Below are 25557 nucleotides of genomic sequence, written 5' to 3'. Positions count from 1 at the left end.
CTAAGAGTCTTTATAAATAATTAGTACAAGAATTTCCACTGGCAAGACTTTTCTCTGCACAGTGTGGAGTGAAAAAGTTGCCATTTTAGAAGAAAGCAAAATCCAGTTCTAGACTGCAAAATTCTAAATAATTAATATCAGACACTGCTCCCTACCAACAGTAGCCAGTCTGCTTCTACTCTTCTGATCATGTCAAAATGTAAACGTACCAATGCCACCAGGAAGTGATCATCAAACCAAAGTGAAATTGTGGTTTTCACTGGGGAACATTGTAAAACAAAAATAGGACACCTAATATGCTACCTAGGTCTTACATGACAGTCTTGTATCATCTAAGTGTCATACAACCTCAGTCATACTGAGAGCAGACAGCAATATATACTGCTTTTCACAGGACATTTAAAAAGACTGAAAGTATCTTATATCACTGGTACCCAACCATCATTACATACACACTCCCTTCCAACCCTCTGACTGCCAAGTACAGAAAGATGTTGATTATATTTTTACCTTTCCATGGTGCACAACAATAGAAAACTTGTTCTTCTTCATTTCACTGAGCCTACGCTGTCAGAGCGGGACTGTGATATGCATTCTTCCTCTGAAGACACATAGGAGTAACTGTTAAATCATGAGAGACAACAGAATAGAACAAACAATGAAACATAGAAATCAAGTCTTTATAGTTTAGAAGTGTGTGTTGTTGAAGAGAACTCACCTTAATCCTCACTCTGTGGCCAGTATTAGGGAATTGCACCTATATATATGTAGTTCCCTCTTGACTTTAGAGTTGCAAAGTCTGAAATAAAAGAATATCTGGTTCAAAACCACTGAACTGTGCAACTAGATCATAATTTCTCAGGAGAAAATAGATACGCAGATCAAAATTCCTCACCCAAATAAATTCCTTTAGAAACTTTGTAAAACAGCAAACATAAAAAGGAAAGGGAGTTCTTTTTTCTTTTTTTTTTCCTTTTTTTCCAGCTTCTATGAGACAGTCAGAGCACACAGAAAATTGATTTATTTCTGCTCAAGGATGAATACATTGGATGATATTCTGTACTTGTCCACATTGCTCAAAAGGATCAGCATTTTGAGAGTCCCAAACCAAGACCAATTTTCTGTTTTCTCCATTAAGAAGACCAGGAATCTTGTGGTCTCTTTTCAAAGGAATGTCTTTGTCCAGAATCTTGCCTCAGAGATTTATTTTCACTATGTTATTTAGAACAGAACACTGGAATGACTTCCTAATTTCTTTAGCAAATCTGTTCTTAATCTACTTTATTCCAAGCATTTTATAGACAGTTTCTTACATGATGTTCTGAAGTTCTGTAATTACACACACGCTGGTCAAACTTTCTCTTGACCAGAAAAGACTTGCAGTAATTCTAGTAAATCGAAAGGAAAAGTTTGGGGAATAGAGTAGGTTGGTTGAGAAGATAACTTACTGCTTTAGATGTGAGTTCTGTTCTAACAGTTGCTATGGGTAATGTAGTTGCCCCTCACAGAGAAGTGACAAAGCCTGTCTTGTAGAGGTTTTCTACAGGTTTTTTTTTTTTTTTTTGCCTGGGGTTTGGATTTCACAAGGCTGACTAGATTGCCCTTGTCTAGGAAACGCGGGGGGGTGAAGCCAGATGGTGTCTGTGTGCAAACTGCAAAGAGTGAAAACTGGGGAAGGATAGTGGCTGAAAAACAGGGAATAAAACCCACTGAATTAGATGAGTGGGTAAAGTACAAAAAGTTAACAAGAAGTCATGAAGTGGCATGACAAAGGTAATGAAGGTTGCTTTTCACAGGCAAAGATGTGCGTATTTTGAGGGGAATGTCAAATGCATTTGGATCTTTTTTCTAGAGTCCATTTAAAGCTTCCTTCAGCAAGGTTTACTCTCTTCCTCCTCAATGGAAGTCTTATAAGAATTCTATTAGCTACAGAAAATTCCTCTAAATTCTTGTTGCTATATATATATACCTGTATACGCAAGAATAAAGAAATTATTTCAAACAAGTCCAGTACTAGATGAATAGCAAGTAAAAATAGCACAACTTGCACATTCTTACTAAGAGCTAGCTCAGCAATCAGCAGCACTGCCTGAACAGTCAACTATAAAAGTTCCCATTTTGTGGTAACCTGATTTGACTGTTTCCTCTACCAAAATGTCCTATTTCAGTGACTTAAAATGTACAGGTAAGTCCCATATTTTGTGCAGCTGAAATTGCACATATACACTGAAAATCTGGGTAAATGTTAGCTACTGAGAGCAGTAATGAGTCTCTTCAGAGGAAACGGTGCACTCTTCCTGTCCTCATGGTGGAGGAGGAAGGAACAAGGAAAATAGAAACTCTACCACATTCAAAGTAAAGATCTTTCAATGGTAAGACTTTCTCGCATTTTATCTGATGTCCATATTTACAAACTTGAGCACATGTGGTTTCACAGAAATGTTCAAAAGGGAAGATAGAGGTGATAAGCAGCACATGCATGACCTGCTTCCTGTGTTTGTTGAGAAGAATGTGCTGGGTGCCAGGCCAGGCTGGTAGGGCAGCAGTGAGAGCTGTGGCACACAGTTGGTGACACTATCAGAGCTGTGGCAAGAAGCTGGGCGTAAGGGTACAAAATGCACACATGTACATGAGCCCAATCAGAGTCCAGTGGCAGTTAATGTCCTTGCTTCTAAGGTGTGTCATTTTCAGCATTTTTTTAATACACATTCATGTTTATTACCCTATCCTTACAGTATTTTGAACATTTTCTGTGATAAAGAGTGTTAGATTTTTTAAATTTTCTACTGTCAACATTTTAGTTTTCACATCTAAAAAGCATGCACAGTTCCACACAGAGGTGTAATCTCTGCTTGATTGTTTACGATTCCAGTGCTATACCCTTACTTATCTGTTCTCTTTGGCTAATGTGGCTTGATGATTTCACTCTGTGTTTTCCCTTTTCAGTTGTATACATCAGATAGAAGATATTCATACTTCCCTTCCATCATGTGACACATTTTCATAATGCAGAGTGATAATGTGGCAGACTTATTTTTGCAAAGAATCAGCCTTGATCTACTCTCTACCACATCTTAGAAACTAGCACTAATTTTTACAGTACAAATTAGGGAATTCAAGGTATGGATGGTTTGAAAACACTAAATTTTATGTGTTAAATTTCCTGAAAAATTCAGTACTCAATCTGAAAATTCATTTGTTATTTAAGGCTAATTCCATTTCTGAAACAGCCTCTTTAAAATTGTATCTGCTTCATCTCTGTGCTAGCCTGGTCTCTCTGATATGACTGATGCTTTGGAAGGCATTTCCGTGAAAGGACACTATGTTTGCAGCAGTGTACTTAAAAGCTAATGATCATCCATCTTCTCTTTTACAGCATGTGTTGGGATAAACAATGGGGAAATCAGAGGCTTATGGAGGCTTCATGGAAAAGAGGTGAACCAGAGTTTCACTGAAAACTTGTTGAGGTTGCTAGGCTGCAATTTTAAAGGTGTTCGGTGTTGCAGATAAATGCATACTTAGCTTTCTGTAAAGAGCTTAGGTACCTTAACTCCACTTACTTCAGCTCAAGGTGACTGCTTTCAGACTCCTCAAAATTGCAATAGGCAACTACTTGAATGTTAACATACCCTTAAAAGTCTGAGCCCCAGGCCTTGATAACCAGTAGTCTTAGCCTGCTAGCTCAATTCAGTCTTCAACTCTCTACTGTATGAGTGTTGCCTGCCTACCCACTAGAAGTAGGTCATTACCACCGATCTGAACAGTAACTCGGAAGTAATAAATGGGAAATATCTCTCTTGCCCTATATTTGTTGTTGTTGTGACATAGAGGTAAAAAGCTAACCATACCTTTATAACCTTATTACCCTAGCCCTCCAGTCTTACGTCTAATTAAGCATGCGAAAAATAAATATCTTACTGACAGTCTTTCCTCAGGCTTGGTATGAGTGATCTGACAACATCCAGAATACTCCTATGAAAAAAGATGTTGTGAAACAATTTTTCATTCAAAGATTTCTTTTAATTGTAAATACATATTTTTTAGTTTAAAAAAAATAACAACATCTGAGCTAGGATCAATGTGTCTGAAACTACAGCAAAACCTACACATTCTGGTTACAATAAATAAAACTTAAAAATATTTGCTAGCAATATTTTTTTAAAAGGTAGAAGAATTTGTGCTTTTAAAATTATATCAGTGAAAGATCTAGCAAGTAAAAATGTTTTTCTTTTCTATTCCAACTGAATCATACATTATTTGGGGTAGAAATTTGGCAGGCAACTCTGTTGTATTATCTCTACATTGTGGCTGGACTGATTTCTTTATCCTTTTCTGATAGATGGATGTCTAGCTGAGCACTGAATATCTTCAGTGGTGCTGATTCCAAAGCTTCATTTGGCAGCTGGTTTCCTTGGCTATGAGTTCTTATGTTTATAAACTTTCCCCTGATATATAATTCTAATTTTTCCCTCACAATGCTTCAAGCTGCTTCTTTCTTGTTTGCTTCCTTGCTTGCATTCTTAAGTAATGAGAATAATCCAATATTTTCTCTTTTTCTTTTACTTCTCATTGCAGAAAATAAGGGGCCACTTTAAACTTCCTGGAATTAACACAATTGAAGTAATCTCAATTCAGCATCATACCACGGGCCTTATTTTGCAAGCCTACCATCACTTTTCTTACAGAGCTCAAGATTTAGACAACTTTTTAAAAATAAATATCTAAAACCAATTACAGTACTTCAGGACATGACCATAAATGACCATAAAAAAGACTAAAGTTTTCGCTTCTCATTATGTATATTTCCAAGGATTATGTTGTATAAATTGTTACACTAGCTGATTATGTGGACCTTTCATCATGCTAGAAAATGTAAGAGTTTGCAGAGCTGGAAAATATCATTGCTGCGAAGAGAATTGCATTGATTTGTGAGACAACAGTTGGAGAGACTAATTCTAATCAACCAAAAAATTAAATAGTAGATCAGCATCAGTGTTAATCCCACTGAATTGGGAGGCTGGTGTCTCTGTAACCACTACAGTAAAGTCAAGGAAGGAGAGTTTTATTTTAGAGAGAGTAAAGACTAAGTAAGAAAAGGACAGCAGGCTGTGAATTACCACTTTTGAAAAGGAGATACTTTTAGGAGCTGATGGGGGGCCCAAAACTGGCTTAAATGTTTTGGGAAGTTTTTCTGCATTAGAAAACTACAGCAGATTGTTAGCCAAGCAGCTCCAAGCTGCATCACTCAGTAACAGTTCGTGGCTGAGGACCCTGGGATAAAGGAGGCTGAACTGCATCCTGAATGCAGAGAAAAGTGAAGTGATCTAAGTCCTATCTTTTCTCCAAACAATTCCCACCTGCTAACAGTTTCTTCCACAATATGTGCAGAGTTTTGTACATTCCCTCCCAAGGTGCCTAGTCACGGTCCTTGGCGCAGTATAGTACATCTTTTCTGGATAAATTCCATTAGGTGCATTAGAACACAGAAGCCTTTTGGTAGACCTAGCTGTGGGTTGGATTTTCACAAAATCATCATTAAATCAAAAGTAGTAAGTATCTGATAGCTTTTGGCAATTCCTCTAAACACCTGTTTATCCTGTCTTTGAACAACTCACTGCAAGAGACTGGTCATTGCGGCTTCATGGGTCAGACATGAACATGAACACACAAGGAAACATGGATCAGGATAGTATGACTCTGGGAGTCTTTTCTATTAACAGGATGAGCACTTAGTTCCGACTGTGTTTGCTCAAGCTTTCGGACACATCACATTCTCATATGACTACTGGGAGCTGTACCAGAGTCTGTTCCATGCAAACATTAATCTAATTTGCCGAGGCATTCTCACACTACTAACCTGGCACGCATCTTTCTAGTTACCATGTAATCATTTACATTTTGTCAGTAGTTACACGCTACCAAATGTGCCAAGACCATTCAAATGTTTTTGACCATTTCTCTAGTTCAGTTCCAACCACGTAAACTAACTCAGCCAAATCCAATTATAAAAGAACTGCTTTATCTGGCCATTCATCCCTTGTAATGACAATTAAATAAGTTGTTTTAGAGTAGGAGTGTTATGGCCACTAAGCAGAAAACTCACAACTACCTCAGAGCTGACCTTGTTTGCCTTTTAGCCACTATGCCATTTCCTCTGAGCTGTGAGCCCTTTAACTCCTGCATATGCATGTGGATCAGTGTGTTCAAGGAACACTTAGTTCTTCTTTTCATTGTAGGACTGTCACTTTTAGAACATGAGAAATGTGGTTCCTTCTTTAAATAAAGGAAGTCTGAGTAATTCTGTGAAGCCACAAAGACCAAACTCTGTATACGCACTTATTCCAACACCTTACATCATTTCAGGTTTTGAAGTTCTGATGTCCAAAATAACATTACTAAAATGACAGCAATTTTAAGCTGTCAAGTCCATCTAGGAGAATTGCCTTCCTGACACTGAGGACAAAATTTCCCAAATCAGAATACTGCACTTGCAAGTTTTCTTGAGAAAACAACAATTTGTCGTGCCTCCATCTGTCTACTCAATAATTTGCTGCTAAGCATTACTACAAACCACTTGGCAACATTGCTTCCATGTTGAAGAGCCACTAGATACCATCTGACATTGAGAAAAGTTTGGATCTACTGGGATACCTATTTTTGCATTTAGGTTTGCACCTCCCAGTGGATCATAACTGTAGGAAGTGCTTTTTGAGGTTCAGGAAAACAGGACCTTGCCACCTTTAGACCAAGCCAGTTAAATATGGTGACACCTCAGGCATGAGCAGCTTTTTGGATATGCTTTGAGGATGACAGTATGTATGGTTTTAGGTGGGTGAAAGAAAAAGAATTAAGCCAACTAATTAATTTCCTGAATGCTGCCTAGTACAGCTCAAGAGAATCAAATTCTAATTTGAATGAAGTGTCAGGGAGACTAGAAGCCTTGTTAATACAAATACCTACATAAAGTCATTAATGTAAATGAAAAAAATTGCCGACAACAATACTTTCAATTCACAAAGAACTTCATAGATGTGATTTTAAGAGAACCTAATTCTGGCCATTTAAGTTTATGGTAAAATTTTCACTGACAACTGCAGAAGCAGGCTGAGATTTCACAGAAACTTCTTTTAAAGAATTTTTAAACTTTCACCTCACTGCTTTAAAGCATTTTGCAAGCACATCCACCTCAGAGGTTTTATATATCTGGTAAAGATAAAACATATGACAAAGTAATAACTTGTTCTAAGCCACAGAAGAAATCTGTGTCTGAGCTAAAAATTGGACTCAGAACTGATATCCTATTCTTCTCTGTGGCATGGGAAAATCTTCTCACTGAGTTTTCAAGACCACAGGACAGAAATGTTACTATCTATGAGTTAAAGTTGTTTGATTTGTTTATGAAGTGACCATGGTGGTACTTGTAGCTCTACAGTTTTCCTTATTACAAAATGGAAGATAATTCTTATTTTAAAGTGTCCATTCCAGGTTAGTTAGGCTGAATTTTAAGTGTTTAATGCACTTTAAGTATAGATCATAGAAACTGTAAAAAAACCTAACTTGTTTAATCAAATCCTTTCAGCTGTAATGTTGAAATATTTAAGGAAAAACAATCAATAGACACAATAGAATCACAGAGAAAACACTTCAAGTTTCCTTACTATTTTATACTACAGAAATCAGAAAGACGAATAGATTCTTCTCCTTGAAATGCTTAATATTCTCTCTGATAATAAACAAAACTTTTATAACTACACGGGTGATTTTCAGCATGTGATATCTGATAAATGTCAGTTCTTGGGGAAATGATGAAACGGTGTATAAAATAATAATTAAAAAACAAACAAAAAAACCCAGAGAAAAACAAAGAAAAAAACCGAGAAGAACAACAGAAGTTAGACAGTGAAGAAATGGCATTGAGGCAGACTTCAGGAAATATATTTTCTTTTCCAGTGTTACATTCCACGATATTTTTAAATCACAGATATTGAAAACAGATTCCCATACAATTTTTAATCAGTTACAGTAGCGACCAGGGTTAGTGGTTCCTAACATGTGGCAAAAAATATAATACTTCTAACTCAAGCCATGTCATGCTGGTATTTTAACAGCATTCCTCATGCTATTGTAACAATTCCATTAGCTTCATGGCATTTGATTCTTTCTGAATGTACGAAAAGAATATCTCCCTTTCTGATGTTTACAGCAAGCAGTATAATCATAATAACCATGGTACTTTTCATCCCAGTATCTCAAAATACTTTGATCCTTACCCCGATTTTGGAGATGGAGAAATTCTTAACTCAGAATCATGAGATGTCTCTCTGGAGTCAGCCACCAATAAGGTCACTGTAAGGCCTAGAATGGAAAAATCACCAAAAAGCAGCACTTCGCAAACTTTATAAAGCCCACCTGGTTTAACATATGGAAGACTAATAATTAGAATTATAAGTTGCCATCACCTCCCCATGATTTGCACCACAGTGGTGCTGCTCACATGCATCTCCGGGGCACCATTACTTCCTCACCCTGTAGCTGGGATCCCAACCCAGCAGACAGTGAGTACATAGCTCTATAATAACCTTAGAGGTGACAGCATCCCTGGGGGGATTCTGAAGAGGGGCAACTGTCCCCCACAGAGGTCAGGGAGAAGGATGCTCCCCCGGAAAGCTGATGCTGTGGTCCTTTCACTGTCACTGGAGATTGTGCCTCTGGAGAGAAGGGGCACAGCAATGCTAAATCTGATGTGGATGCTCCCACGCACAAGCCATGGCCCACCGTGTCTGATATGTGGAACATGCCAGTCCACAGCCCTGTGATTTGCATCAGATTCAGATATTAGGAATCCACATGCATTGGGGCAGCATGTTAACTCTTATAAAAAAATACTAAAAAAGATATTACTCATTTGTGAGACATTCATGGAACTTACTGTTTATACAAAACACGTTAAAATAAATCATATTAAAAAAACCTACACGATTTCATAAGTACCTTGCATCCAATATTTAATATTTTAAAATTCATTAAACACTTCATTTAACAATGGAGTAACCAGAACATTGAAATAAAAGCTAGAAAAAGAGACCCGAACTATTCATTAAATGGTAACAGAAAGAGATTCTGAAAGAGATCCTGAAAAGCTTGCTGCAAAGCTAAATCAATGTTTTTATCAGAAACCATTCCTAGTTAGCTATTACAAAACAAAGTATAGCTACATATAAAACTTCAAAACCAGAATTCCTGTCATTAACATAGAATATTTAAGAAGCTGCAAATTCCTTAAGAGGTGTCATTTACAAAACCGGATGGGTTTTCTGTTCTCCATTGACAGTGCTAAGAGTACCAAGTGGAAAATTACATACTTCCCCAAAAATTCAGTTTGGGGATGACTAAACATGATTATAAAAGAGGACAGGAAAGATGGTGATAGGTGAAAGACACAAAATCTGGAAAAGCTGTATAATAATATTTCAATATCAACATTCTACTTTTACATACACAAACAAAAAAAAGAAAACTAGCTGACTTGAGTTTTTAATTTAATTTGAAGTCAGCTTTCTTGGCTTTTTTCAACATTATCACTTTTCCTTACATTCCCTGAGGCTAGAGGTAGGAAAAAAACCCACCTGATCAACAGTAGGGAAAGGCTCATTCCAGGACACACAGGGTTGGTTATCTGTCTCCTGCATGAAATACAGCACAACAATGGCTAACAAAGTATTGCTCACTTATCTGATGTAAATGCTACAGGCAAGTTAGATATTTTAATACAACCTTCTTATTGACAGCAGTTATTAATGCAGCTTCAGATGCAAATTTGACTTTTCTTAAGCCAGAACAGGAGTTCCTGGAGAGCATGATATGTACCTGGATTGAAAGTTATCAGTTTTACTTATATTAAAAATATATTTGTAATTGAGATGTTAGATTTAATATTAAACTTTTTATTAAGATGATCTGCTATTTGCCAAACTTCACCACCATAGTCAAAAATACAATGACAAGAATTTGGTGGTTTTTTTTCATGTATTATCCAGGAAATTTACAGAAATGAAACTAACCCAAAACTAATGGTGCCCATTGCCCTTCCAAGCTCAGTGCATTTGTTTTCTTGCAAGGACGTCAGCAGTATATTTAGCACCAGGGTGAAAATAGAGGAGGTTAGACTAAAAGACTCATATTACATATTGCAGGTCTCATATTCCCACTCTTGTGACGCTCCTGGATTCATGGCCTGCTCATTTCATGGTTTCTTTTGAAGCATTTTGACAGACAATTTCTTGTCTGCCTAAAATTCAAAACCAGCTCTAGTAAGATATACTGGATGCACAGAGGAAGCCTTTCCCAGAAAATGATATTATTTTTGCAAAAGAAAGGGGCAGGAGGTTTTTTTGCTTATTTCTTTTGAAGTCCCAACAAGCAGATGAAGTAGCAAATGAAAGAGGAATTAACTGTATATACAATAAATGTGATTATCTCTGTTGCATATATTCAACTTAATTGAAATAAAGAGTCTGTGTGAGATCAGGTGAGGCTTTAGACACACACAGAGTTAAATATAGAGATGCTGTTGAGCTGCTAAAAGATGAGCTATTGCTGCTGACCACAGAAAGCAAATTACAATTAAGTACACATCTTTCTGGGAAGTTTGCCAAGGAAAAACCGGGCACAGGAGGCCATTACTGCTGGTTTGCCCATGCTAGGGAAAAATGGAGATCTAGTTGCTCTAACTCTTACCAACAGAGCAATTGCACTCAGAGTACAAAGCAAATCACTGCTAACAAGACAAATCGGGAAAGGAGCTCTGAGAAAGAGCTGAAAGTACAGAAGCAGAAATGCTTTAGCTCTGCCTGTGTTACTAACTTAGCACTGCAGCAACTGCACCACTGCTGGCTGTTGCTGTAGCATGGTGTTATTTTTTTGCACAAAACCGGTTTCAGGGACCCTAAACAGAAAAGCATAAACAAAAATTTCAGATGTGCAGTTCATTTACAGCAGAAGAAATCAGGAAGATTGAAGAAGAAATAAAATGTTTGAGCAGCCTTTTGCTTTTGATAAGAGGGTACCTAGAAGAACTGAAACCATGGAGGTAGAGTGACAACAGTAGAACACAATCAAGAACATTCATATAGAGCTGAATTTCCTCAGAAGGCAAAGGAAAGGGACAAGTGACAACTCTGGCCACAGCGTAGACCATAATGTGAAAAAGATGAAAAGCATCTCAGCCTACCGCTCCTTGTATTGGACTCAGTATTGAGATTTATTCTACTAGGGGCTGCAAATTGAGAGAACACTGAAGAACACTGGTAAAAGCTAATGGGAGCAAGAAGTCGGCATGTCCTACATTATTTCGCTATTTCTTTGTTTCCTTACAGAGGAACTGTCTGATCCAGCAAGAAACAGACTATTCTGACTTTCCATTCAGGTCAAGATAGCTTTACAGCTTTTCTACAGGTCTTTGCTGGTAATACATGGTTCTAACATTTCTATAATTGAGATTCAGACGAAACATGGCTGTCACTGCAGCCGGAGCATGGTCAGCAACGTTGACGTGTTCCTTCCATTTCAACTGTGGTGGCACCTAAGAAGAGGGGAATTCTTCAGCACCAATCTGTCACATATGCTGGCAAGCAACTTATCTCTGCAAATGCATTCCTGACTGGGTAGTTTTGTTCTGGGTCCAATATGAGCTCCAGTTCCCCTCTCTACCATCCCGGTTGTTATCAGATCTCTCTTCTGTAATTTCTCATTATCTTTTCAATAAAAGAAAAGTTACTATAAGTTAGACTCCCCTCTACACAATTCTTGAGTATATCTTTATGTCTGGATCAAAGAGCCTTTACTTTGTTATTTTTTTTCTGCATAAGAAATACCCCTTTTGGTGTGAAAAGAAAATATGAGGAGTTTCATCTTGCGTGATTTCCTGAGATCCTCAGTAAGCAAAGATCATTTGTATTACTGCCTCTCACCATGTCTCAGCCTTTCACAGGGCTGGGCATCCAGGCTATACCTAACTATGGCTAATCCCAAAAAACCTCCACAAGGAACGAAACAATACAGATTAAAAAGTCCAATTTCAAGTATCATATTTCTATATAAGTCCTCCTTTGTCATTTTTGCAGTGATGAGTTGGACCCATGGGTCCTTTCTTGAGAGATTTCCCTTTCCAGTTCCACCCTCTACCAGAACACTGGAGGCAGAACTTCACAGGGGTCTCTGGTGCAATGAAAGCAATGTTACAGGCATGCTACAGAAGCCAAACTCACTCATTCATTAGTCCAAAGTCCTCCTTTAATTCAAATACTGTTTCATAATGAAAAAAGTTTAGGACTCAGAATTTACTTAACAACATAAACTAATATTTCCATGTGGTTTCTATGAACTCTCAACCCAGGAACAACATTCAAGCGCTTAGTTGCACAAAAGGCAACATCACCAACCTCTCACTCTGGGTGACCTGTATTAACAGTGAGTCTCAAATCACCTGCAAAAACAATATCACAGTGAAAAAATAATCAGCCTTAACCTTAGTGCACATTTGTCTGTGTAGTATTATCACAGAGTTAAGAAATTTGAAACATCTCATAAATAAAGAAGGCATTAAAATCATTTTGAAGTACAGAAGGAAGTGAGAGTTTCACTACTCCTTGGCAGTAACATTTTCCATGAGTTCTTTCCCAGTCTGACCACGCACAAGGCTGCAGGACTGAAGCAGAGACTGATTAAAACATGCATGGGCACGTGCATGTGTCCAAGCTTATATGTACACACGTATTTCTAAGTATGTGCTAAGGAAAGAAAGGATGTAGGGAAGATTTTAAGAAAGCTTTTATGCAGGGCAAGCTTAAGGAAGTCAGGGACAACTGCTCTCAGTAAACTGATCTGAGATTAAGAAAAAAAGGAAATGGTCGCCTTTGATGAAGGAATTTAGAATAGGTACAGCTGCATAGTGCAGGAACAGGAACTTGATAATAAAAACATTCTGATGTGGCATTTACCCCAAAACATCAATGAGTAAAAATAAATACACATCCACAGAGCTTAGGCTATTCTGGTGCTGATAAAATCACTTTAGAGTATCCCAGCATCTGGGATGTGCTGGAAGTTAAGTTTCTAGTGATTATTTAGGGTTGCTATAACCAGTTACTGGACATTTGCGTCTTTTAAGTAGTCATATGTAACGTGAGTGGAAGGCAGCATCTGTGAGCAACAAAGTTCTGCATTAGGAACCAGTTATTTAAGGAAAATTAGTGCTCTGAGCCACACACATTCTTTGTTGGGTTCATCTCTTTTTCTTATTAAGATTGTTTGCATGGATTGCTACTGTCCTAAAGTCACACAAACTGAAGTCCTCTTGTTCTCACTCATTTGGGCTACTTTTTTCCAGTCCAGTACAGCTGTCAGTCAGGGTGTGATCTCTTTGAGAGCAACAAATGAGTCAGATGCATAGTTCAACGGCCAGACACTTCAAGTCATAACAAGTCAGTGAAGCGAGCTAATTTTGCTTGCAAAAGAATTAGCCTTTATTAGCCACTAATACCACTTTTTGCCCTGCATAGCCCTTTAACCAGCTGCAGCTCCATTGACATCACATTTTGGAAAGATTACTAGTGGCACGTCTGGTTATGGAAAGCTTAGAGGGCTTCCTAGGCAGCTACCACTTATTAGGACATGAATGAACTTAATTTATCTGATGAGAATGAACTTAAGTTACCACACTGTAGGCATTCATATGGGATAAATCTTGTCATTCGGATGACAAATTCTGTAAGACATTTTGGTCTGTGTCTAATTTTTATCATATGTTTATCACAAGTGTAGGTATGTAGGATAGGGCATGCATATTAGTAACTTTAAAAATTGAGGTCAGAGCTGATGGAGAACACATACAGAATTGCATATATACATATATATTTTTATATATTTGCATTTATGTCATCATATTTAGCCCTGGTTTTGGAGACAATTGTTGGTACTTCGTATTTTTCTATTTTCTCTGTTTCTGTAGATTTGAGGAGGGTTAATAGCCTAGCTGCACTCATAGACTCTCACTTCACAATATTCTAAATTAATCACTAGGATTTACAAACCCTGCCTAAATCCAGTGTAATTACAATTTTTTCCTATGGAAGTGTGCAGTGATACCTTACAACTTCGTGATACTGCTGTAGGTCCAAAATCACAAATTAACCTGCTGACCTAGAGAACTAGACAAAAGATCAAATCTATTTTAATCAGCTATGACACTCCCTACACAAGAAAACAGTAGAAGCTCTAAAGATTCTAACCAGCTCAGTACAGGTAAACTCACTTGATTTCATTTCAAAGGGTTCAAAGTCCAAGTAAGGAGCAAAATTATTTTTTATTCTGCATAGTGTTTAAAGAAACAAAGTCCAAGGAAGCTGCACAGGCTGCAATACTGAGAGAGAGAAGACTTAAAAAAACAAACAAAAATAATAACATATTAAACAAACCACTTGCAAGTTTTTGTTAATCGTAGTCTAGCTTTGAAGAAGAGGGAGAACAGCAAGTATTGTAGGTTCTCAGTTAAGCTAATTAGGTAGGGTACCCAAACCAGTCGCATTTTTTACTAACTATAACCATAAATGAGACTCACAAAGGCAACTGATGTCTAAAAGTAGTAAAAAGGCCAGGAAAGGAAAAACAGGGAGATAACTTTATTTTAAGAGTTGCCTACCTCAAAAAAATCAGGGTGTGGGCCCTTGCATACTGGGAACATTCTCAGTCACTGGAAGAAATAGTCCTGCTGTTTCACAAAGCACAGCATCACCATGCCTTTCCTACAGTAGCAAGAAGCCTCCATACAGATGGACTACAGTTTCAGCCTCATATGACCTCTCATATTTTAATTTTTTTTCTAATCTACTAAATAAGGATAATCTACTAAATAAGGAGTGGGTCCTGAAAGGATGTGTTCCTCCTGGATTATAACAGTAATAATGTACAGCAGCAATAACATGTTCTCATATAGCTAGGATGCTCAACACACTTTAAACCTAAACTGAGTAAAAAGAACAAAGAAGGTTGAATTGTTTCCTTTAATGTACCTGATATTTTCTGTGAATCTGATTCACGGCAAGCAACATTTCTAACATCAACTTTTCATCATTTAGAAAAGTGTAAGGAAGGCCTCCCTGGGATCAAACCGGAAATTCTGATGGGCATATTTCAGTGTGGAGTGGCTGAAACATGGAATCAAATTATGAACTAGCCTTCATGGATAGGATGTATGAAAGCAAGCCCTTTATCACTAAAAGCATACCTGAGCAGAGGGAGCCAATCCAACCAGATTTCAGGCTGTGCCAACAGAAATAATTGTATGCAATTAGGAGGGGTGTTCTCTCTCCTTCTGTCACATGCCAGCATGGCTTTGAAAAGAAAACTGTGGGTATATATCTTATCAGTGGTTGCAACAAAGAGAATTTGTCTTTTCCTTTCCTTCTGATCATATTCTACAAAGTCTACCATAATGGATTTTCAACCTGGAAGTTATCGATAAATGCAGATGCAATCAACCTCTTTTTATGATTAGGCTGGAAAAGTTCCTACACAGTATATAAAAGAATAGCCCTATAGACATTTCTCTTGCATGGGAAAGGAAAGAATCCAGCAGACTAAATCCCAACCATCTCATGGAAATGCAATTTCTCTCCCATCTTAGCAATACCAATTCTGCTCATCAGTGCCACAAGCAACCTTTGCATTTTTACTTCACTTGTAACCATAGAAATACCACATGAATGCAGGGTTGGTCTTCTAACTAGCTAATCGGTTATGCCACCCAAAGTAAAGCTGAACGACACATCTGGCAGCTCTGCTGCTCACATTACAGGTGCCACCCAGAGAAGGCAAGAAGGTGAAGAAAAAAGGTTGTGCAGGAAAAGCTTCAACACCTACCTTGCCAGTTCCCCTTGCAAACAAACAATAGCTATTAAAGGCAAAACCTGCTTGGTACAGTATACAAGAAGAAAAGAAACACTTTAGAAAGGACATCTGCTGCAGAGTAGCAGGAGAAAAGATTCTCATCACCCTCAGTGAAGTGAAGACCACTGCTGAAAAAGGAAAACGATCCTTTAGAAAAACCAAAACAACACATAAACAAACCTAATAACATGGTTAAAACTAAGGTGAAGACAAATAACACTTCCTATCAGTGTAACACACTTGCAATTGAGGGAAACTGTAGAGAAGGGAAGCCACTCCAATACCATGCTCACAGAAAAGATTGATCCTGAGAATACATTTGCCATGTACTATGGTCAAAATAAGCGTCATCTGCAACATGTGATGCTGCCAGGCATACTGACAGTCTCAGAAAGTTTCTGGATTTGATGTACCAGGTATTGAGTTGCCATTGACCCACATGGAAAGGACAAACCCGAAAGGAGGGATTATAATTTGCACATGCAACTTGGGTTAAATTTGTACAATGCTAAAAATCAGGCTTAGAGTTTTGCTTTTATTTCTGCTCCCCCCAACCTCCTGAGGTCATGTGATTAAAGAGAGAAGAACGTCATATTTCACACAGAGTCACCACGGCATGAGACAGGGAGTCTGTGCTAAAATTTTATGGATATATGCTTCCAAATGAAATAAAAACTTCCCTAGTACTGCAGCCCTTCTGTTCCCAAGGCTTTCCCAACTTCTGGGGGTTATTTACAGTTAAGGACTTATTTTACGAAATAACTGGAAAACTGCAGCAGTCTGGATCTGTCATAAACAGCCAGTCATAGTCTAAAATGGGACACTGCACTGTTTGGCACCCAGGCAGTCTCAGAGCAGACTGGTTCTGCAGCTGAGGCTGGAGCAACAAGGGGGATTTTGCAGTCCCATTATTTCCCATGCAGTCAGCTCCTCGCCACAAAAAAAATGCAGTTATGCTTTAAGTAGGGATTTGCTTTGGGGAGATTGCAGTTATGTGAAATCTCTGTAGAGAGGGATCTTCCCTGCAACCTCCTCCAGGAAATGAGTGTTTGAAGTTATATGTCCCAAGTCATAATAACAGAGCAGCTTGGCTATTGGTTGCAAGGACATTTGGGGGACTTATCAGATTATAAAACGCTGAAGTGTGATGATTATCACAGCAAGCAAGAGAGCACAGCAAGTGCCCTCTCCAGTCACCATAACCATCATCTGTGGCTTGCCAGACAGAAACTTTGACTCATGAAATCAGACTGCTGACCAGTGAGCCACGTGTGCTCATCTCCAGCCAGTCAAACTGTATGCCACAGCAGAGCTGGGCTGCAGCAGCGGTGCCCCTTTGCTTTAAGTGAGGCAAATTGGTCAGAGACTGTTTATCAGTTCACCATGTATTATCTTGATGTTTATACGATGCAGGCTCTTTCATAAATTGTTCAGTGAGGGGTTTTGGCAATGGTTTCATCTTACAAGGCTTCTTTTTATATCCTCTACTGCCTTTTCCAGGCCCTATACACCCATTCCTTGCAACTATTAATAAAGTATCCCTCCCTCCAGCTGTCAGACCAAGCTTTGCAGTCTGTTTTTAAGCTATTGTCTTACTTCTAACAATTAAAACTTCACAGCTTACTCTTTTTTTTTTCCTTGAATCCAAAGTGCATTTTTAAAGGAGCTGTATCAGCTGACATCTTGTTCTAAAAACAGGCAATGAAAAAGCCAGAACCTATACAAATGATTCCAGGACTTTTTTTTTAATTCAACACAAGTATTTATTTTACATTAAGTTTCTTCAGCAACACAAACTGTACTTCTTTGTATTAGCATGAAAAATTTGAGGGGAACGTTGACTCTAAGCCAACTATCCTGACAACACCCATGCTCATGCTGTTCTTTTAGAAAGCGTGTCCTCTTGCTACTCTTGCATTGGGTAGATTCACCCACACAATAGACAGAAATGGAATACATAGGTTATGCATGCTTTATAATATATATTCTGTAGCTATTACACCTCTTCCAAATATGGTACAGTCAGCACTGATCTCACCACCGTCTTACCAGAAGACCACATCTAAACCTTAGGTAAAGCTTTAGGGTAACTAGGAGGTTAAGGAAGAGAGGTAGAGAGGCAGGGAGATGTCACCGTTCAACTTTGCTTCTTTTAGCCCGGACCACAGCCAGTTACACATTCCAGGTTCCAGCACAGCAGTACTCAAATCTGCTCACCTTGATCCAACAAACCAAAGATCAGACACTGAGATGATGAAGAGTGAACAAGGATTTTGATTGCATCCATTTTTTTCTTCTTTTGTTTTTCTGTGTCATGTTTACACACCACACAGACAACTTAGTTTTAGAGGACACGCGTTCTGCGCTCCTTTCAAGGCACCCTATTCCAAAACTGCTCAGGTTTGGACCCTTAAAAAATGGAGGTGCTCAAAATGAACAATCACTTTGCGTATCTTGGCCTATGTTCCAGAAGGGAATGAATCTAGTCACGTACACAACAACCTTCAAACTACACAAATATGAAGAATTAGAACAATAAAACTGCAACAGGCAATGTGGACACAAAAAACTCAGTATGATGCAGCAGCTAAGATCATGTAGTTCTCACTTATCTGTTTAAATTGTAATTGATCCTTACTTGGTTTGTTAGTATCTGCCATGACCAGAACCCCATTGACTTTCTGCTCCTTGAAAAGTAACCCAAAACACATCTCTTATACCATCAAGTTTAAAATACGTGCAGTCAGAGCAAAACTCTGTGTTATGTTTTACCTTACTGAATGCCTGGAGTGAAGGAGATCCAGATTTCGCTTATTCTCTGCTGCCATTTCCAACTCAGTCTTTCAGAGGTGTCGTTACCTCTGCAGTTTTTATTTCAAGAGAACATAAAGCTGTTCAAAAGGTATAGACTTGATTAGTTACATTCTTTTGTCTAAGCATACTCATTCACAAAATCAAAATGCACAGCCAGAAGTAACAGGAAGCATCAGTTCTTGAACAATAAAACCACTGAAAGAAAAAGTTTTACAAGCCAGCTCTGGTGAGCAGACCACAATGGAAAAGCTGTTAGATTAAACTATTTTCATTGTCTAGGGTGGAAAAAGGATGAAAGAAAGAAAGAAAGAAAAAAAACTAATCCTTGTAAAACATTATCATAATTAGAACGGAAAAAATATAGGTAATTAATCCTATAAAATACGTTGGTATTCAACATTTTTTTCCTGACCTGGGATGATTAAGTAAATATCAACTGTTTTGGTTTTTTGGGGTATTTTAGAAGAATTTCCAATAAGAAATAAACCTCTGGGGTTATTTTGGGAAGACATTCCAGTTTTCAGTATTCATGAACTAAAAAATGTTGTTTCAATTTGCTGGGCTCTTTTCCTATTGCATTTCTCATCAGACCTACAGGAGTGACTGTCTGCATCCTTCATCCTCTTCTATGGGCTAATGACTGCCATAATGTACCAAGCTATCCAAAGAGAACTACGATTCTGATGCTTAGTGGCAAATACCAGTTGGCAAGCAATCTCAGATCAGCAAAGAGACGGGAAGCAGTAGGCATGATAACTATAAATTGACTAAAGAAAAGGGAAATACACAATTTACTCGAAACTAAATCGTCTTAAAATGGAAGGCTTCGTTTTCCTTTCTAAAAGAAAAATTAAAGAGCACAACGTTAAAAAAAATAATTCCTTTTCTTCTGATAACATGTTAATTTTTCAGAAGTTGCTTTATAATGTCATCATGATGGCAGATTCCTGCCCTGTCCAGATTTGTCCTTTTCAATTCCTGCAATTTGATATTCCCTAAAAGATAATCATCAAAATTACCTTCAACTATAAGGCAAAAAGCAGGTTAGGGCACAAATGGTAAAGAAGCCACAGCAATATTTTCTTCAGGTCTCTTCAGGAAACTATCTGTGTTAGGGTTAATATGCAAAGCTTAGGCTTCTGAAAATTTAGGTATCACAATCCTGTTGCCATACAGTGAGGCAGATCAGTTTGCTAGTTAAAATAAACGGAACTGGCCAAAACATCCCCTAACTTCTTCTCCAAGATCTGCCACTGACATACTGTAGTCTTGGAGAAACCATTTTGAAAGGTCTAGTAGGATATGTGTTTTCTTCCATGAGATGCGTTAAGATGTAACTCAAGTCTATGCAATACCGTAGAAATCCACAGTCAGAAATGGACTAGGAAAATTGAGAATGGAAACAAATATAACAAATGCATATTTGATGCTGTTCTCTAACCCTCTGATTGATTAAATAACATACCCTTCCTCTTGCAGCTGAATTGAATGGTTCTTGCTCCATGCTGTAGGAGTTTTATCACACTGGAATTGCTTTTCTCCAGCATGACTTAACATTATTGTGTTTTTAAACTTTTTTTTCAATAGAAACATAAAACAATCTCATGAGAGAAGTCTTCAAAAAAATATTCCTGTTGGGTTTTCTCATGTATTTTCTTCATACAGACCAGATGCTGTACTCCTCCACATAACACAGGAACTGAAGAGAACGAGAGGAGACAGCTTACACTCCCAAATGTCCATGGTTGTCTCACACAACCTGGAGGCCTGTCTAGGCTCAGGGCCACTGTCTTTTATACTCAGACAAAAATACTACTTGAATCTGGGCAAGAAACAAGTTTCACAAGCCCAAACCACAGATTGCATGCTTGTCTTTACCATACAATGCACCCCGGGTTGAAATCTGGGAGACACCATTTGGGAGAGGCCACAGTGTCACTTCCAAAGCACAAGCTGTGTTGTCCACAGGCAAAAGGAAAGCAGGGTCTCAGTGCCAGGGTACAAAGCTCTCTGTATGCATGAGAGCTCTCATCACTGGCAGGCTCTAGGACTTGCTAAGTCAGAGCAACGAAGCCCAAAATACATATATATGCAGAACGAGACAGACTTTCCACCCTGATGAAAGCACAATGAGGAAAATCTTTCCGACAGATTCACAGCTGGTTTCAATCTACAGCCTAAGCATATCTAATGGGACGCTTTTATCAGAGAAGCTCTCATAGGGTTCTGGCTGCTGCTGAGGGCAGTTTGCCACTGTGCAGACCCCTCGACAAGAGTCAGAGAGGACACTGTGTACTCCCTACACGAACTGAGGCATGGGGTAATAGAGACCATCTGCTACAAATTCTGGCCCTACTTGCACCTTTATTAATCCAGTCCAGCTCCTAAAATCTTACTGCAGCTAATGTGGCTGTCCTATGAAAGTATCAGAAGAACGCAAGATCTCAAGGATCTTATTTCTTTTTACATCGCTCTCAGAGGTAAATTAACAGATTCTACCCATGTGAACAGAGAAAGTAAAACCTGGTCTCAAACTCTCCTGGGTGAAACCCTGGCTTCTCTAGAGACAGGAGGTTTTTTTGTAAGAAGAGTTTAAGAGAAGCTATCACTCTCAGTAAAAGCAAGACCTTTACCTTCTACACACCGCTTAGTAAAAGAGAAAAAGTTCAAAACACCTCATCCATTTATGAAAATTTGCATGCTAGGAACTTGTTGAGAAGTTATTGTGTGCATGTCATGTAGTAAGTAAAACGTACTTCAAATATATATTACTTTATTTTTCCCAGTGGTTCACGGATTTTTCCTGGGACAATAGAAGTTTACAGAGAAGGGGGAGATGTCTGTGATTAAGGCTTCTTTCAGCTCTTCTTCCTACAGATACCCCGTGGATATTGCTGTATTCTCCAGAATCTAAGCTTCCACTTAAAAAACAATGAAGTTTCTAGCCCATCTGGGTTTGCGGAAGCAGAATGTAAACAGATGTACTGTTGTCTTATTTTAGAAGCTATAGCAAGCCAGACTGAAACAATAGCACTAAGAAATGTCAACTGCTTCCATTCATCTCAGTGGGGTGGGGTGTTAACTTTGAAGCCTAATTGTGACCACTTTAAAGTCACCCTTTTAACCATTTCACTGCTATTACCACACCAGAAACTCCAAAGTAATGAACTTACCCAGCCTCTGTATTTCTATGCATTACTCTGAGACCTTCCATTCACTTGAAAAGGACACTGCATTACAATCGAGCTAGTTTGAATATTCTTTTACTTAAGAAGTTAGCTGAATTGTTGGCTACTGTCTTTCAAAATTAAGGTTAAAAGAAAGTCAAGGGTGAAAGGTTAGCTTCATTGTTGTTGCTCTCAAAAGTGCAACACGTGGAATTTCATGCTTTTTGCTTTGATCAGGGTGCCCGGATGGCAGTTGATTTCAATAAAGTGACAAACAGCTACATACAAAACTGAAAATAATGACTATTCAAATAACATGGCACAATCAATCAAGAATAAAAAAAAGAAATCCTAATAATGTGGTAAAATAAATTTGCAAGAAAAAAAAAAGGGGGCGAGAGAGGGGAAAAGGATCGTCATTTTCAGGAACTTAAGCCATTACCTTAAATCCAAGGTATATTGGGTCTGATTCTGAGCCTACAGAGAAGTTGCCCTTCTTAAGTTGTTTTCCATCCCATTTCCAAGAAGCTGATGCTTCATCAGTGGTCACTCTGAAGTCTGCATATGAATTTTCCTCCGGGACCACACAGTTGAAGACTAGCAGCTCTACACACAGTTTTGCAAATATGACTTCAGATGCTGTAAGTACTCACTGAAAATTATTAGGGTGAGCTACTCTAGCTTATCTTTCTGATCATCCAGAATCCCACCAACATGCAGGTAGAGTTTGAGTCACAGAAGTCATGGTGCTGCAGGGCATGATGGAGATGCCTGGCTGGGTTTGGTGAGGCTGTTTGCCACACACCTACTGTCTCTCTGCTCAAACAGCCCTTCTGCCCACCTTCACTGCAGGACCTCTCTGTAGTGCCTCCCATTGTGTCTGCCACAGGTCATGGCTGACACAAGACATGCTGAACAATGTATGTGCTGCATTGGTACTTCTTCCCAGCTTCCACTTCTATGATTACTCCTGCACCGATGATACAGCCAAGTCCTTTTACTTATCATTTTCTTCCTAATATAACACATATTAGGCTAAGAAGTCAAAACTAACATCACTACTGCACTACTCTAGCCATCATTAGTATATCCATGTTAGGTGCCTTAACTAGATAATCCTGACATGTTTCAAGATGCCCTCACTGCAGCTACAACCACCAGCTCAGTAGAAATGAAACAGGAAGGGCAATACCATCCAAGTCAGCTACATGACAGAGCTATGGGAATGGCATTTCCCAGGAAAAGATCTCGAACAAACAGCTGGGACAAGAGTAACCTCTCTAAGTCGTGGAGCAGCAACTGGAAGAAAGCAAGGTGGAAGAATGTGCATAACCCACCCTATATTTAGTGCAAGATAGGTCCTTGAGCGCACATTCACACTCCTGAATAAAAGGGAGGTCTTGAACTGGTATAAGAGTGCCTACGTGTGGTAAAGGAATAGGGTTATTTTGGTAGAAGGGGGAAATTTTTCTGTCTATACAAAAAGGTGTTTGTACAAACAAAGCCCTAATTCACGCCGTTCAGGTTCTTTAGCCTCCTGCAACAGACAATACTCTTATGCTGTTATAAGTAATAATCCTTCCATGTGTAACTTCCACTCTTAGCTGGGCATTAGGGTGTTTGGAATTTGCCCTTACTAATAAAATCACCAGATCCACACCTCTGTGTTATCAAAGGTCAGTGTTTCCTAAATCTTGATCTTTAAACTGCAACATAAGATTTGTAAAATGCTTATGACAGAAAGCTGGAAGTAAACCTCTGCTTTCACTTAAAAGCTTGCAAGCACTGACTTCACACACAAAAGGCCCGGTATGGAAAGACAGACAAACACCTTCATTTTCTACTAACTTCAATCAGCTGCAGCAAGGTGATCAGTTCTCTGCAGAAGGTGCTGAGTAAAATCAAATATAAATTCACAGAAGTGTCTGAATGCTGTTGAACATGTTTTCTGCAGATGCTTAAAGGTGCAGAACAAAGGCAGCTGAAAACAGACTTGGTAAGTTTATAGTTTTACTTTATCACTGTATTTAATTCCCATTCAACATCTCTAAGGCACCACGCACTTGTTATAGAAAAAATAAACAGCCTCATAAAAACTAGACTTGCCACTCTTTGCTTTGCCTCTCATCCCTCTTCTTTTCAACTGCTAACAAGTAAAACAACCCCCTGACAGCTGGATGTACAGAAGTCTGTGCCGGCGGTGTCCGGGTCCAGAGCAACACTGCCGGCTGGAATGCTGACGCTGGCAGAGCTGCCGCTGCGTTTACTTAACACTCATTTCTCTCAGTCTGCTTCAGACCAGAAATGCAGGCAATGAAAACCTATTCAGCCTTTGAGAATCTCGGCCGTAGCGGTTAGCAGAGCAGGGTCTTTGCAGGTACGTGAAAGAGGCATTTAGAAGACACTCCCATTCAAGGGAGGTAGAAAGAGAGCCCCCAGCTGTCTCTGGTTACCTTTCATTGGCATGAAAAGAGGGAGGCAGGAGGGGCAAGGTTTCAGGACAAATGAAAAACAAGCTTTCTAAGATTCACTGTTCAATCTGAAAACAAAAGCTCAGTGAATTTAAGCTAAAGGATCTTGGTTCCATTTCTTTCAGTTTAGTAATTTATTATCGAGAAGACAATGAAAAAGCTGTTTCAAGTAGTGGATTAAACTTTACCCTGAAACAGAAGTAGAGTGGAAAAAAATATACATTATGAATTCAGCTAGTTTCTTGGGCAAATAAAGAGCAAATTGGCAAACACATGAGAAAGTGTACCATATTAGTAGGTATCCAAGGATCTTTGGTTGAAAACATTTACATCATGATGATAGCTGGATAAAGCAGCTGTCACAGAAGGATTATTAAGTAGAGGGTATAATCTGTAAACAATTGCCACCCAAATTAAACCAAGATCTGTTGAGATGGAGGAGAAATGCCTCATTTCAGAAGGCAGCCCCATGGCTGAAGCCAGCCCAGGACAAGGTGAGGGTGTGAAGGGCACCGGCAGGAGTGTCACTCCCTGGAAAGCCACCAGCAGCTGTGGAGGAGGCATGCTGGCCAGCAAATACCCTTGCCCTTCTCAGCCCACAGGAGCAGGCAGCCTGCAAAGCCCTGCACTGTCCCAACCTTGCTGCAACCTGAACAAAACCCAATTTTGTTAAGTCTTGCGTGACACAGGAGACTCTTCCCCAGGTATGGTAGATGCCCAGATTAATTCTGAGTTCACTCCATGCAGCACTTTAGGAGAGAAGATGGATGGGCCAAAGCTGTCCCACAAGCATCAGAAAACCCAGTGCCCCCCATGAGACCATGGGCAATTTGTCCAGCACCTAGCTGTGCTACATAGGGGGACACAGTATGGGGACCCCAGGATGACTCCAGGCACCCATCCTGCAGGCTGTAGCACAGCATGGCACTCTATAGCAAGGGTTAGCACATTGCTCATGAGGGGTGAGAAGTCCCAGGACATCATCAAGTCTGAGTCCTTCCTATTAAATGAGGACGGTATAGAGTTCCTGCTTCACAGGATCTTTTAATGAAATGTCAGGTCTTCCACTGCAGAAGAGAAGACCGTGCAAGTATAGATTTAATGCCTACTAATATGTTCAACAGCGAGTTTAACAATTTAACAGATTGTGTCAATGCAAA

General features: G+C 39.0%; 1 long non-coding RNA gene across 1 annotated transcript in view; it reads right to left on the bottom strand.

The window, feature by feature from the left end:
• Positions 1-516: 516 nt before the first annotated feature.
• LOC113966852 overlaps positions 517-25557 on the bottom strand; it is a 39742-nt gene continuing 14701 nt past the window's right edge. Inside the window, exons 2-4 of the long non-coding RNA XR_003533978.1 lie at positions 8271-8355; positions 719-799; positions 517-621 (exon numbers count right to left, since the gene is read on the bottom strand). This is a non-coding gene — a long non-coding RNA (uncharacterized LOC113966852). The remainder of the gene's footprint in view (positions 622-718; positions 800-8270; positions 8356-25557) is intronic.

Source organism: Neopelma chrysocephalum, unplaced genomic scaffold (genome assembly GCF_003984885.1).
Source record: "Neopelma chrysocephalum unplaced genomic scaffold, ASM398488v2 Primary Assembly neopelma1_61b, whole genome shotgun sequence".
Taxonomy (NCBI): Eukaryota; Metazoa; Chordata; class Aves; order Passeriformes; family Pipridae; genus Neopelma; species Neopelma chrysocephalum.
The sequence above is the reverse complement of the archived record's forward strand: the minus strand, read 5'-3'. Positions and strand labels throughout refer to the sequence as shown.